At 39.1% G+C, this 9,656-nt stretch overlaps 1 long non-coding RNA gene across 1 annotated transcript; it reads right to left on the minus strand.

Annotated features, from left to right (window-relative positions):
* Positions 1-565: 565 nt before the first annotated feature.
* Positions 566-4,427, minus strand: LOC118410899. Its single transcript, XR_004830617.1, has 4 exons — positions 4,320-4,427; positions 3,712-3,888; positions 3,065-3,241; positions 566-634 (listed from the first exon to the last, which is right to left on the minus strand). It is a non-coding gene; the product is annotated as an uncharacterized LOC118410899 (long non-coding RNA).
* Positions 4,428-9,656: the final 5,229 nt, after the last annotated feature.

The following is a 9,656-nucleotide window of genomic DNA, read 5'->3' on the forward strand; positions in this document are numbered from 1 at the left end:
AATATGATGGCAGCTTCTACAAGGCTCCACTGGAAAATTTTAACTAAGAAATTGACCAAATGCGCATGTAACACACCATGCGGAGGAATTATTAGCCACCCATGGAATGCTGCTGGTGACATAGCCAACTGTAAGCCTTGTTGAGGCTAGACTAAGGTTATGCCAAATCAGGGGAACGAAGAAAGATGTTGCAAGATGTATAGTTCTAGCTTTCAGCATGAACCTAATCTCTACGCAGATCTACTTGGGGGAAAGACACAGTAGGGGCATCTTCGCTGGACACTTGCGGATAGAAGGCCCCTGGGTATTGCGTTTTGCCTTTAGTATACTGGCGAATGTCCTTGTTTGGACAATTGTAGAACAAATGGATGCTATCAAAAATAGGTGTTCTGTCATGACTTGGCCATCTAGTTTTCTCGGATTTTCGACGCTCTTTTTGATAGGGAATTTAACTCACGTGTGCATGTTGCAACTGCAGCACTCCATGTTCCGTCAGCTTGGCACGTCACACTCGAGGCTCCCTTTCTCTCGTATCCCGAGTTACAGGTGACCGATACCACGACAGGGTAGGAGTTCGCTCCGGTCGGATTCAGCGCTCCGTTAGTTGGGGTCGTCAACGTCTGGCATGTTACAACTGAAGAGACATAAAATTGTATTTTTCAATATCTTTTTTTTTTCTATTTTATTCAGTTATACCACATTTGTGGATGAATTGACATTACAGATGACTATCACCTTTGCAAGGCACATTAACAATGTCTACCCATCTTATAGCTTCTTTGAAACACCCACTGCATCCGAAGTCCAGAATATTATTTGTAATCTTAAGAACTCTGCTCCTGGTAATGATGAATTAAGCACCTCCTTAATAAAACAAGTCAGCAGCTCAATACTAGAGCCCCTCACGTATATATTAAAATTGTCCCTGGAAACTGGTATGGTCCCAAATGATTTAAAGATAGCCAAAGTCATACCGCTTTTCAAATCGGGAAACACCTGTTTACTGTCAAATTACCACCCCATATCAGTTTTGCCGGTATTTTCAAAAGTCCTAGAGAAATTAGTATACAAGAGAATTCTACAGCACTTAGAAGATAACAACATTCTCCATGAACACCAATATGGCTTCCGTAAACACCATTCAACGTATATGACACTTTTGAAATTAGTAGATAAAATTACCTCGGCCATAGAAAAGAATGAATTCACCATTGGTGTGTTTCTGGACTTGTCGAAAGCATTCGACACCGTGAACCATAAAATTCTATTAGAAAAACTTAACTGCTATGGCTTTCAAGGATATGTTTTCACATGGCTAAAAGACTATTTATCTAACAGAAAACAGTATGTTTTCAATAATACCTACTCCTCAGATACAAGATCAATTTCCTGTGGCGTCCCTCAAGGTTCTATACTTGGTCCTCTATTATTTCTCATATATATCAACGATTTGGCTTATGTATCTGATGAACTATATGCACTACTATTTGCAGATGATACTAACTTGTTTTCATCACATTCTGACCTTGATATATTAGTCAGTAAAATGAATAGAGAATTAGACAAAGTAAACAAATGGTTCCAAATTAACAAACTATCCTTAAATGTCAAGAAAACAAATTTCATTATTTTTGCAGGGAAGAAAAAATACAATAAGGAAAATGTTAAAATAGCTATTAATAACACACCAATTAATCAAGTTACGCACACGTGTTTCTTAGGTGTCACCATTGATGACAAACTTACCTGGAAAAAACATATTGACCTTATTTGCAAAAAAATCTATAAACATAGGTATTGTCAGAAAAATCGCAACGCTACTATCTTCTAAAACATATATGATATTATACTATAGTTCACTATATCCCTATCTTGCATATTGTAACATCGTATGGGCTAGTACATACTCCACATCACTTAAACCTCTACTTCTTCTGCAGAAACGCTTCGTCCGAATAGTCTCAAATGTGTCGTATACATTCCCTTCTGCATCTTTGTTTCGTAATTTAAAAGTATTAACTATATATGATATAAACAAACTGCAAAGTTGCCTTTTTGTTCACAAAACAATTAATAGTTCTTGTATACCTAAGCAATTCCAGAACCTTTTCCATCACAATTCAGACCACCATCATTACAATACTAGACAGTCTAACCATTTAAAACAGATACAAGTAAAAACACAACAAAGAAAGTTTTCCATGTTGTTCAAGTGTCCGCAAATCTGGAATAGTTTAAGTGAAACCTTACATCTTTGTCATTCACAACCCATCTTCAAAAACCTGTTAAAAAGTCATTATTAGATAATCAAACATTTAATTAATCTCCCATTCATTGTCAGTTGTTACATTTCTTTCAATGTTATATTCTTATTACATCATTTCATTCATTTTGCCGTTATGATATTGCATTAGTTATCAATTATTGAACTATTGTGATTTATTTCCATTTTGTTAATTGATATAATTCTTTTGGTTACATTATTGTCTAATGTATATTTTCACACGTCTATTCAATCTTGTGACTTTGGAGGAAGACTTTGTACAAGCCACGAGGCTTTTTTCTTCCCCCCTGCACGTACTTTCTTCCTTTAACTTGTTTTATGTTAACTTTTTAAAGATTGTGCAAAATAAATAAAGTCAAAAAGGCAAAGATGTCAAACCGGAGATCAGACTGTAAGGTTTGAACCAGTCATACCTGAAGGACCCCTACTCTTTTCGATAAGTGCGGTGGGTTCTTTAACGTGACCAAGGTGTGACCCCCCTCAACCCTCCCCCTTATTTAACCTCTATTTAACGTCCTTTCCGAGGAAGGCTATGGCCGAAACTAGGTACTCATTTTTTCACCTGAGTGAAGTGAGAAAGATCGTGTAAAGTGCCTTTTCCAAGGGCACAAGATCGGTGACATTGCAGGTTTCGAACTCGGGGTCTCTTGGGTCTGAACACAAACCGCTGCCGACTACGTCACACGATCTCACACGGCCATATCAACAAGTTGTTAAAAATTGTATTCATAAAATCATATTTACGGCATATTCACGGTGTTAATCATTCTATGTCCGCACCTGTACATGTTGGAATCGCATTATTCCATGATCCGTCGGCTCGACACGTCAGAGTAGAGACTCCGCTCAGTCGGTATCCTGTGTCACAGTTGAAGTTGACCACATTGTTGTAGGAGTTCGCTCCGGCAGGACTCACAGCTCCGTTCAATGGGTCTGACAATACCGGGCACTGCACAACTTAACACATAAAACGACATCAATTTTAGAAAAGACAACAATCTTGAAAATGTGTTAAGATTGCATATTAATTTGGATATTTTCATCATGTGTTCACTCACTCACTCACTCACTCACTCACTCACTCACTCACTCACTCACTCACTCACTCACACAGATAGAAGCCGTAGGGTCAGTCTGGTCACTAAAGGTGGTGTCTCACTGCACTTGGGGCCCGGTACGGAACTACGGGGTTCTATCATTGCGACACTGTTTTGTTATTTTCGACGATTTTTTAAAAACTTACATATTGCTTAATACGTAAAAGCATGACTTAGAAGACAATAAAATACACATAACGTAAGAAAATCCGTTATTCGAAATTCGTTGAGTAAGCTTTCGATCCCCGCAGTGCCGCACCGGTGTCCCAAGTGCAGTGAGATACCACCTTACATATAAGGCCACCGATTGAATATGATTCGTGAATATACCTCTGCAAGTCGGAGTAGTTGCACTCCATGTTTGGTCAGCCCGGCAAGTAGCACTGGTGGCACCGTCTGATTCGTAACCTGTGTTGCAGAGGAACTGCACCACGTCCGAGTATGAGGTTGCTCCAGTCTGACTCAATGCGCCATTTACAGGGGCTGTCAATGGTGGGCACTGAACGGCTGCAGTAAAAATATAGTTTTGGTTACGTGAAAGGAATATAACGTGGAAAGGAATTATTCTGTCATGTAGTGTTACTGTACTCGCCAAGCTGAAGTTCGTCTACGATTGCTTTTGATGTGTTATTTTTAGGCATTTTGTCGGACTTTCTATTTTGTATATTTTCTCTATGTTTAAAAGTCGTAACAAATGTATACAGGTACTACCAACTTTCTTCAAACAGTGACTGTTTTAATGGTAAAGTACATACCTCCAAAAGTACATATCTACCCCTACTCCGCAAGGAGGTGGGGGGAGGGGGCAGATGATCTATACAAGCCTGACCTAATCTCGTATTCTTTCGCGAGATCGAGACTTGGTCCTTCTCCGTGATTAAGATGTGCTGTCAGACATCGTAATTTTTGAGGAAAATTGGTAGGAAAAATCGGCTTACGTCTGCATGTTGGTAATACGGCACTCCACGAGCGATCTGCCTGACACGTGATGCTAGAGACCCCATCTGGTACGTATCCCGCGTTACATTTGATCGTAACCGTGTTCGTGAAAGAGTTTGCTCCGGTAGGATTCCATACACCGTTTACTGGGGCAGTCAGCGTCGGACATGTTACAGCTAAAAAGGGAAAGTATCTTGGTCAAAACATTTTGCCAATATCAACAAAAATACCGTGTACAATTGTCATGGATAGCAAAGACATCCTATCATATGGAACTCAAATTGCCAACTAAAAAAAGGCAAACTGTCACAAAGCTACTTCACCCTGTTCTATACATGTAATGTCCGCTGTAACTGTACGTTGTTACTGATAGTAATTGTCGTATCTAAATTGCCTTGTTGCTTTATTTCAAATTTTCTATTATTGCAAGGTCTTAACAACGAATGTGTCTCAGTGACTGTATAGCTGATTGCATGCAAACGTTTGAGAGTTTGGAAGAATTGCATCTATGATGTGCAATGATGGAATTGATAATTTTATTGTCTACACCTGTACATAATTATATTCGCCAACGACAGACATTGTCTTCCTTAAAAGTAAAGCCAAACCGACTGTGTTACGAAACATTTAGGGATCCGATAATGCCTAAGTTACACATAGCCGAATTTAGCTCCCGAACACCAGCCGACCCTTAGCCGACTCAGGTCGGTTGGTGTTCGGGAGCAGTCTGACCACGCCCATCTTTTAGCGCCGAACATGTCCCGAAAATGTCCCAACCATCTCCCGACCAGTAAATGACTTACTCCCGACTGTGTCCCAAATGCTAACTAACCTATTCCCAACCATACCGACCTCTAGCCGCAGACTGCCGAATCACTCCAGACTGATTAACAACCGATTGCTAACCCTCTTACGACTTGAAATGGACATAATCAGCGATTTTTAAAAAGGTAGCCATTTTTATTCTTAATCAAAATAATCCTCTCTGCTATTATCTAAACATCACAAAGAGATCAAATTTGGATCACAGATAGCTCTAATATGGTATTTATGGTTCTTTTTGTTTTGGGCTGGATGTCGGTCGTGTGAAGTTCGGGGGTGATTCGCCTACGCCCTGGTAATAGTCATTTTTCTTGGGATTGAGTTAGCAGAGATTTGTCTACGGGTTTGGGGTGAATCGTTAGTAGGTCGGAAACAAGCTGGGAGTATCTAGCAGTGTTTATGGCTTGGTTAAGCAGGTAAAACTTGACTGCTGAGTTACTCCCGAACACCAGCCGAACACTAGCCGACCATGCCGAACACCAGCCGACCACCAACCGACCCATTCCAGACCCGCCGTTCAGAGCCGAATGTTTTGAACATTTCAAAACATTCGGCTGAGGCAGCCGAACACCAGCCGACTCAGCCGAACGCCAGCCGACTCAGCCGAACGCCAGCCGACTACAGCTACTGCAGTAAACAAGTGTTTTGATATTCAAGCCTGGTCACCAATAATGACGCCAGCAGCTTTGTTACATGTCACATATTCCAAACTGAACGGCAGCAAAACTATCCTGGCCAGATAATGGTTTATATTTGTAAAAATGTTTGTTTTTCTGTTGACGCTCGTTGACATGCGTGAATATTACATTTTATTAGTATCAAAGTCGTCTTTGTTTTGTTACATTGGAACAGACGAAATCTCTTTCAGTTACTGTCTGTGTAGTTTAGTTTAATGCACTTTGACGTTAATTGTTAGCATAGACCAAAATTTAAGGTCGTCTTACGTGTGCATGTTGGAACAGGGTTGCTCCATGAGCCGTCAGCTTGGCACGTCGTGGTTTCAGCGCCGTTCCGTACGTATCCAGTGTTACAGCTAAACGTAACCATGGTGTTGTAGGAGGTAGTCCCCGTAGGAGTTAGCGCTCCGTTTGTTGGAGGAGTCAATGCCGGACATTGTACAACTAAAACAGAGAATAATGTTAGGAAAAGATTAGAATGGAATGTATGAATGAAATTCATTATCACGAGTCGGTACTATTTCAAGAAAGCATAATAACTGTAAAGCAGATGTACAATCTACAATGACTTATGTATGATGTTTGCTCATATATTGTATAGATTCAACATCTCGCTTCATACGGTAACTGTACGAGGGGTGACCAATAAGTTGAGACTCAAAAATGGTACACAACGCAAGTTTTGGAGCATAAGTATATAGTTTAGAGACTTGTCTATCAAATGATTATGATCACTGTTTTGCAGGGGACACCCAGTAACATAAGGTGAGGTGAGAGAAAAGAAAAAAAAATGGACAATTCAGCCGTCACCCGTGGTGTGTGTATCAATTTGCTATGTTTAAAGTTAGATATCCACTTCTTTCTAATCGAAATACGAACTTCAAGGGAATCCACAGTCGTGCATTTTGACAATGTCTTCGAAGATTTCATGGCATAGAGAACTAGACCCAAACAGCTCACCCTTGTTTTTCTTTCAGTACTTCCCTACTAATTTTCGAAAAGACGTAGACTGGGAGGTAAATGATCACAATGCTTTCTTTTTTGTTGTGAATTATAACTTTTATAAACGGCATTTACTACACACAAATAAAAAAGATGAAATGAATTGAATCACTCACTATATAGCGTAAATGTGAGTGCATTTGTAATTTGTAATTTTGATATGTACCTGTGCATGTCGGAACAGATGCACTCCATGTTCCGTCAGCTTGGCAGGTAGCACTAGAGTCACCGTTCAACTGGTAGCCCTGGTCGCAAGTAAACTGGACCTCGTCTTGGTATGATGCAGAGCCGGTTGGATTCACTGCTCCGTTCGCTGGAGCCGTCCGAGCCGGGCACGTTACAGCTGAGGTAACAAAAATGTCAACAAGCGTTCGCAGAACTCAACCTTCGTGAAATGGGCTAGGGTGTGGTGGTTGGAGGGTGTTTTTTATAGACATCTCAGGGGCTAGCCTTACAGAAATTGATACGTTCGATTGGCAAAAATTCTCGGAATTCTACACCTTTTTTTCGCGCCTATGTAACGTTAGCTGTATCATCCCTTTGAAGTGGAATAGGTTGCGTTGACAGATTGCCATGGTATTTGGAATGCAGATAGCTTTTGTCGTGGGCCGTGAGCGAGCGAGTGAGATAGCTTTGGAGATGATCAATTTTTATCATGCAAATCAGGGGCTAATTTGCGTAAATAATGAGGACAGTTTATATTAATAATAATAACTAGGTGTATTTTGCCAGCCAGTAGGTACCCAAATTATACGCCTACTTCATTTCATAATAGCAGATACTCCAAGATAAGACACATTAGTCAATTCCAAGTCACCATGAGGGTTTTAGGTGATATTTGTAATAAGTCTGAATTATGTTGAATAAAAGAATATCTAAGTCACAACAATTGATTTTTTTTAATTGACTAAGAAAATATTCATCTATTTGAATTCATTTAAAAAGTTTAGAAACATTTTGAAAGTAACTAGTTAACTGTACAAAATATTTTTAGAATAATTGTGAAACCTCTGTGTGATTCTTTCACATTTAAACTTTGCCAAATGGTAAAATTAGTTTATTGCCCCCATAAAAGTAAGCCCTGTCGTTGCTTCTGTATATTTTTAGATTTCACTGCTGGGCACTGGTGGATCCTTTGTGGTGGGCCATTGTTGCATTGACACCCAACCATACTTTTTTTTTTTATTTATTCAACATCAAAGTACAAAACAGGACAGAGAGGCAATACACTCTAGCAGTACGCTAATATTCACATCACCTCTCAAAAAAAAAGATAACTGACAAGAACAAATACATCACAATATCAAAACTAGAAAGGCCGGTATTTGCTTAGGAGCAAATTCAGCTATTTTCACTCCGCTCTCCCTCTTTATGCAAACATGGACTCTTCCAAAATTGAATTTGAAAAAAATAAATAACATGAGAGAATGACCGGAACTACGATGCTATTATACTATTAGTACGTAGTACTGTATGGTAATCAAACTTTTATTTCTTGAACACAACACGCACACAACATGCTAGTGTTTCACACATTAATAAAGAAGGCACCGATTTACTTCAAGAAAAAAATTTTATTTCACAAACGGAAATTGTGTTGTATTTTTTTCTACAGATGCAACACGTTATGCGACCCTAAACGTTGGTATTACGTATCCACAGCTGACAATAGCGTGGTTTTCCTGCTTATTTACACAAGGCAAGGGCAGCTTAGTCACTGCACTTATTCAAGGTTGTCACAAGCATAACTAATCTTCATACAAGCAGACCTCTCCAAACAAACTGCACTACACTTTTAACTCTTTACCAAGATATGCTTATTAGCCGTTTTTAGCGAAGCGCATTAAAACAAAATCCAATTGGATATGATGTAATATGGCAGCCCTGCAATGACATAATCAGTACAAATACATATAAAGTTAATGCACATTGTATTTAGACAAAAGGATCACATTCTATCTTTATACTTAGAGGTAATCAGCTAATACATAATATTGATGAACAAAGCTAATTAGCCACTATGTTTGCACGACGTCTGTTTTATATATCTCAATGTTTTGTATGCTTTTTGTCTAAAAAAGGATGCAGCAATTGCAGTAATTATACGTCTGTTATAACCTTAAAGTCCCATTTATTTTCCACATAAACTAATCAGTTTATGACTTTAATTGTTCTGATAAACTGTTTTTAGTACAGTACGGTACATTATTAAATTACACAGCATATACCATGGTGTGGTGTCTCAAATAACCTAATCATACATCAAGCTGGTGTTTCTGTCACAGTTTCATTATGTATGTGGGAACACTTCTTGCACTTGACTTTGCTATCCTCTGCTTTGTGTCTGTTGGTGCCACCTTTGTAGCCAGTTGACTATTGTGTTCTCTGACAGGCCAGACTTCGTGGAATTAGTCGAGTTCGAGCACCCGACCAATAATGAATTTAGCACTGTCAAATTGACACCTTCTATCAAGGCACAACCTCACCGGTCTGCACAACAGTTGGTATTTCATCTTCCTCCAGTAGAATACAATAATTAGTATTTCCTTTGTGTAATTTCATGTTCTGCCACCCAGAGTAAAAGGAAGATCCTTTTTGTTTGTTGATTAGGAAAAAAGCCACACCTGATTACATATATTCTTGTAAAACCAACATCAATGCACAATTCACAACATAGTGTAACGTTAGTACTTGTAGATTTGTCCCTGAATATCTGTACTATTATATACTATGGAAAAGAACTACTGTACACTTTTCACAGATAATAAACAACAGTACTGTCTCAGTCACTGCAAAGCGCAACAATATTCCATGCGTGCGCCTGCTCCTCTCCCA

Source organism: Branchiostoma floridae, chromosome 3 (assembly GCF_000003815.2).
Source record: "Branchiostoma floridae strain S238N-H82 chromosome 3, Bfl_VNyyK, whole genome shotgun sequence".
NCBI classification, from domain to species: domain Eukaryota; kingdom Metazoa; phylum Chordata; class Leptocardii; order Amphioxiformes; family Branchiostomatidae; genus Branchiostoma; species Branchiostoma floridae.